At 44.5% G+C, this 6,396-nt stretch overlaps 1 protein-coding gene across 2 annotated transcripts in view; it reads right to left on the reverse strand.

Moving 5' to 3' along the window:
* Positions 1-461: 461 nt before the first annotated feature.
* ajap1 (adherens junctions associated protein 1) overlaps positions 462-6,396 on the reverse strand; it is a 48,905-nt gene continuing 42,970 nt past the window's right edge. For both annotated transcript variants that reach the window (XM_024264090.2, XM_024264091.2), the window contains exon 6: positions 462-5,161. The gene's annotated coding sequence lies outside the window, so the exon portion shown is untranslated. The remainder of the gene's footprint in view (positions 5,162-6,396) is intronic.

Genomic DNA, 6,396 nt, shown 5'->3' on the forward strand with positions numbered 1-6,396 from the left:
CTGTGCTGGTATTGCTGGTAAAGCATTTGTAACTTTTGACTAGTTTTAATTGTGAGCTGTGACATGGAACAAGAGTGGTTCAGGCTCTCCTAACAGCAGTAAATGTATGACTGACTTCATATTAATGTGATTCCTCCTTTCTAAGCCAGTCATTCAACTCTTACATAGTTCACATTTAATGTTTTTAGTGTGTCATGAGTGCAAATGTGACTATTAAAGACTGAGTCATTATATGTGGATGAATACACACTGTATATGAAGTGTAACATCCCCCACTTTATTATTTAGGATTATTCATCCTAAATTTGATAAATCTACAAATAGATCAGCATGTTCTTTGTTTGATTTCTTTAGTCATTTTGTGTTGATTGCTGGAAGTAAATCAATTCCAATCAGAGCAAAGTGAACCTTCCTGCTCCGCCTGAATGCTGACGTTTCTCTGAAGCAAAAACTCAGTCGAGTATTTTTGACGTTTTATTAAGAGTAACATCAGAGTACTAAATGTACAGAAGACAAATCCCATGAGAATCGCATTTACAGTGCTTGCAAATACAGAGCTTAGTACTACAAATAAAAGTCACCTGGAAGTCTGAATGTTTACTACAAAAAGAAAAATGTGGCTCAGAAGACTGAAAATGAAAGTTCTACAACATGAAGCCGTCGCAGCAATGACTTGCTCCTCTTCGGTGGATGTGAGTTTAGAGATTATAGATCTTATACAAAAGTTAACAGAGGTACTCATTGATATATTAAACACAATTATAAAAGGTTAAAGAGTCACAAAGTACAAACTCTTCAGTTTTATGGCAACAACACAACTTTAGTTGTTCATGGTCTTAATGGTTTGTGATTGAAGGTGGACATCTCCACCCTGAAGAACATGAAACATCTAAACCCGATGAGCTCTGACCTCTATGGAGTTTTCTCCATGTCCAGCTGTCCTAAGGGCCTTCTGGGAGAAGCTTGTGGAGAAGCAGGGAGTCGGTTCCATATCCGACAGCATGAAGAAGCACCGACAGTGGTTTAGCTCTTATGAACTGAAAAAGTCGCACTGTTACCGAGCCGTGCACCCCCCCGGTAAATACAGTAAGCGCACAGTGTGTGATCCTGCTGGACTCATGAGAGAAAATGAAGGGCAGCATTTCCTCACAGCCAAGAAATAGATTCAGAAAGATTTATGGCCTCCTGGACAAAGCGGACAGCAGCACACTTTGATTAAACCCCGTCAATAAGCTGCTCCGCTTCTCCGCAGGCTTCTGGGCAGGAAGTGGGAGATCAAAGTTTGGGAATCTTCAATCAAGTCCATGGAAAACACGAATGTACGTCTGAAACGCAAACAGGAGTCACGGCTGGCGAGAATGCAGGACATACTTCATGTTGGCAGCAGGAGCCCGCCTGATGGAGAACCTGTTTGTGCTGAAAGGAGAGTGGTGCTTCACGGGTTAATGAAGAGGCACAAACGGGAAAAGCCCCGCCCTCTGCAGCCTTCTCAGTCCAACATGACTACGCTTTCATTGGTTCTCTTTCAGCAGTAAATGACATTCATGCTTTCAGAGTCGATAACTAAGAGGTGAGACATTTCCTCGGCTTGTTTTTGTGCTGACGTCTCCAGACCTTCTCGCCCACTTGGAGGAAAGTCATGGCGCCTCACTGTCTTTATCTCCAGGAAGTAGAGCTTCTTCCCACCTGCAGCTGCTTGCCAACCTAAACAAGACCTGAATGATCTGAGCTAACCTACAGATTCTGGGACAAAGTTTAGGAAAGTCTGGAGAAATCACAGAGCTTTATTTTTTAGCAGAGAAACAAAAAAGACAAAGATGCTGTCTTGCAGATTGCCAAAAACTCAGCAGCAACTATGAGGAACAGAAAACCATGAAGTCACCACTCAGAACACATGGCTTCCAAAAGGTTTGACTTCTGAGGAGAGGCTGATCAGAGTGAGGGTCACGACAGCCACAACCTGAAAACAGGGTTTCAGCTCAGGAAAGACTTTTCAACATTTATCCCTTTTCTTGGAGGCCATGTTTGGAGGGCGGTTGTGACGGAGCGGCTCTGTCCCTCCGTCTGAGTGAGCGCAGTGAGCACACGCACATACACACACACACACACCTACACGCTGGCGCGCGCATCCATGTCATAATCCAACTCTGCTGTTATCCAACCACATTATCTTGTAAAGTATATTTCATTTCTTACAGTTTAGACCTTGGGTGCACACTTGGTCATCGCTAGGTTTCCGCATACACACACATACAAACATTTACTCACCGCGGCTCTGCAGCACGGCGTTTTAGCCACGCCCCCCTTTTTCCCCACCTTCACTGACAGCCAAACCGAGGGATTTGTTTTTCCTGTTTATATAATTTTGATGTCAGTTTTGAGACAGCTGTTTCTAATTTAAATTGTTTGGTTGTTGTTTCTTTATTTTTGCATGTTATAGTTTAAATGGATTAATTGTATTTCAATACTGTTAATTAGAATCTGAAGTTAATAGAAGAACTTATTGAAACGTATTGTTTAAATGTAGTATTTTGTGGAAGATAATATTCTGAGTGAAATGCTTAATTAGGTGGGAGTGGCCAGAAGGAGTATAAATGGAGGTACTTCTCTCTCACAATGGCCGTGAGTAACTGAAAGAGAAACAGGCAGAAGAAGTGCCAGTCTGAGTTTTTGAACATAAAGTGACCAGATAAAAACTTATTGGATTTATTTTGGGTCTGTCATTTTGTCCTCAACCCTGCTTTATTTTTGTAAAACCCAACGACTTTATTAAAAAGAAAAACACAATGGAATCTCTCCTGGCTTGCCTCCTGTTTGGCTGATTTTTCCTGGACTCTTAAGAGAACCCCGCGACAGCGGTACTCAAAAAAGTTCTTCCTGTCAGCCAGGTTTAACGGCAGCTAACACAGAGCTTCATGCTCACACAGAGGTCACGAGTCCAGACGGACTTTAGTTCCTTTCCTGGATCTGCTCCTTCACTTCCTGTTCTGGATCCTTCCTCTGAAAACCCCCACCCCCCACAACTCACCTCCCTTTGACAAAAGCTGATTATTGTTTGTTTTCAAGTGGACCGAGACAACAGCAGAACCCAGAACCCGGTCACCACCACCCCCCCATCTGTAAACTACAACAGCATCTACTGAAGTTTGACTCGCTCGGCTAAAGTTATAATACAAGTCCTGTTGGACAGTGGCACATTTCCCCCAAAAATACAGCAGATACACATGTAAACAAGGACACTATCCCCGACCGGACCAGAACCGGAACCTTTTCCAAACAGGAAGAGGTTCGCAAAAGAGAACACACCTGTACACAAAGAGAAGCAAATATATAGAAAATACATTTACACCTGTGTAATATACAGCAGTGGCCACAACTCTCTGGACGCTCTCAATAAAAAAAAATATATATATATTAAGGATGTGACCTGCCCATGCCAGGCTGGGGCGGGCCGCTCATGGGGGGGTGACAGGGCCAAAGCAGCAGATTTGCACCCGTGTTTTAAACTGGGGGCGCTCACACAGACTGGTCCCATGGAAGGGGGGGGGGTCGCCTAGACTTCCTGTCTGATACCCAGTGATACTGCTTGGACTCCAACCTGTGACACTCCAGAACCACAGGACCAGAGAGGTCAGACCGAAACAGAACTGTCAGAAAACCCAGCCTGGGGCGGAACTTGATGTGATGGACAGCTGAAGACTGTGGCAAAGCACTGAGAGGGGGTCTGCGTCTTCCATAAAAACTGCCCATGCCTGTTTGTTGTGGTGTTTGTATGGATGTTAGGCAGCCCGTCCAACACCTCATCAGCGTTTGGCCAGAGAACAGCTACAGTTCTGGAAACGGTCAGCAAGGACTCCAGGGATCTGGACCTGGTCTGAACTTGATCTAAACTTGATCTGAACCTGGTCTGGACCTGACCTGGACCTAATCTGGACCTGGTGGGAGCGCAACCTACACCTGATTTAAACCTGATCTGGACTTGACCTAGTCTGGAACTCATCTAGACTTGGTTATGACCTTGTCTGGACGTGGTCTGGTGCTGATTTAACTAGTCTGAACCTGATCTGGACCAGATCCAGACCTGATCTGGACTTGATCCGGACCTGATCTGGACCTGGTCTGAACCTGATCTGGATCTGGTGTGAACCTGGTTTGGACCCGATCTGGACCTGGTCTGGGCCTGATCTGGACCTGGTCTGACCTTCACACCTGCAGGTCCTGATATCAGAGCTGCAGATTTTAACCCACTCTGCTCTTGATTCATTTTCAACAAATCTGCTCTAGAATTTCTAATTTTAAGAATCCATTTATCTTTTACTTTGCCCTACACTCACTTGAGACCACAGAAAAGTCCCAGCATGCTTTGCACAGTGCCCTGTGTGCAGACAGCGTATGTGCGGTTAATGCTGCTGCAGAGACGTCCTGGTGTTTGGACAGTAAACTGAACTGGATCATAGTCAGATCAAAGGGAGCGAATGTGGGTGCCGAGCTGTTTTGGCTGAGGGTGGGGCGACATGCTCATCTGTATACAAAAATAAATATAATAACTATACTTTTCAAGGTTTCAAATGTGGCTGATATAAATAATTGTCTAAGTCAACTCTCTAATAAAGCCTTTACCGCTCCACAACACACTGACAGAATATTGATTCATATAAATATCTTTTAGACTCTTTTGGAACACATTTCGTAAAATTATTTCACATATTTTCAAACACATTTGTGGCCTTTTTAACTTTCACATTTCCTTATAAAACATAGAAAAACACCACGATGTAGCAGGAGTTGACGTGGCACTACCACATCATTCCCAGCGCAGTACTTCGGCGTCCAGCTTTTCCATCCCTTCATGGTGTGGCACATATTGGCATTATTGGCACATTGTTCAGAAAACAGTTCATCTTCCTGCCAAAGCAGCTTTGCAGCCTCCTGTCTTCTCCTCCAGACTTCCACGACGTCCACAGTCTGCTTCCTTCTGCACTCCATCTTTATATGACCTAAATCTAAATGACTGCAGGATCCTGGAGAGACGGAGCGTCAGCGCTGGAGCTGCTTTAACTCTAATCTCTAAAAAAATAAAAATCTTCAGCATCGTCCAAGAAGTGCTCACACTATTTTACAAAAGAGTCACTTTGTGTGTTTTCTTGTTTCCCAGGAGATCCTGTGCAGACACAAAAACAAACAGAATTTGAAAAATGATTTTTCAATTGAATATTTCACTTTAAATAATTTTTATATTAAAAAACTAAATATGTTTTTAGAAAAAACACAGTTTTATGTCATGCATATTTCCTGGGTTTGCCTCTGGTTAATTAGAATGCTAATGATCAGTAGATATGCTGTGGGGCGCCTCAGCTTATCTGCTCCCTCCACCAACTGGCCCTCACAACAATAGCTTTGACCTCCAGTTTCCTTTCTGTCAGTCTCTGTCAAATGTTGGCCACGCCCACATATGTGTTGAATTTCACTGTGACGCTGACCATAAACTGAATGAGCTGTTTCAGGGCCCAGCCTCCTCCTGAAGTCACGGACGAGCCCCCGGTTTGCTTGTGGGGTGGCTGTCACAGCTTCTTCAGACACGCATGACAGAACATTGGCAGACAGAACAGATGCGTTCGTTTCTGACCGACAGCTGGCAGGACTGAGGTTTGATCAACAAAAGAGAGAGAAGACTTCCAAACAACCTTCCATAAAGACATTTCTTGCAGAAAGAAGAAGAAGAAAACAAGTTTCTTCTTTCTTTCTTGGATGGGGGTGCAGGAGCCTTTTCATCCATCAATCTTTGAAAGTTCATCCAGGACCGGGTCGCAGGGGCCTTCCCTCTCTCCAGCTCCTCTTGGGGGACCTTGAGCGTTCCCTGGCCAGAGAGAGGCAGTCTCTCCAGCGTGTCCTGGGTCTTCCTCCACCCAGTAGGACATGCCCAGAACACCTCTCCAGGGAGGCGTCCAGGAGGCATCCAGACCAGAACCATTTTAACTTCTTAGCTTCTTTCAACAGCAGAAACATTTGTGAACAGACTAGAAGATCCTCTTGGATCTGGTCTAGGATGAGCCTGCTGTGATCTGTGCACGTTTCCGACTGCTGCCTCCTGTGTCGGAGTATTTAAAGAAGCAGAGGTGCTGAACCGCAGACTCTGGTTGTTCAGGTATGGTTCTGATCTCTGGTTCTGTGGTTGGTGCTATTTGAAAGTATTAGTTCGTATAGATTTGTAGTGCTGTGGATGTCCGTCTTTGTGCTGAAGTCCTTCCTATTTAACTCCGTTTCTCACGAGCCCTGCCCCCATCCTGTCGCTGGGTTGTGGATCCTGCAGGTTTGTTTTCATGGTTCTCTGTGGTTGATTCTTCTTTTAGATCCAGTTTAAATCGGGGAAACGCCATCTGATCAGATGATAGTGTG

This window comes from Oryzias melastigma, linkage group LG7 (genome assembly GCF_002922805.2).
Source record: "Oryzias melastigma strain HK-1 linkage group LG7, ASM292280v2, whole genome shotgun sequence".
Classification (NCBI taxonomy): Eukaryota; Metazoa; Chordata; class Actinopteri; order Beloniformes; family Adrianichthyidae; genus Oryzias; species Oryzias melastigma.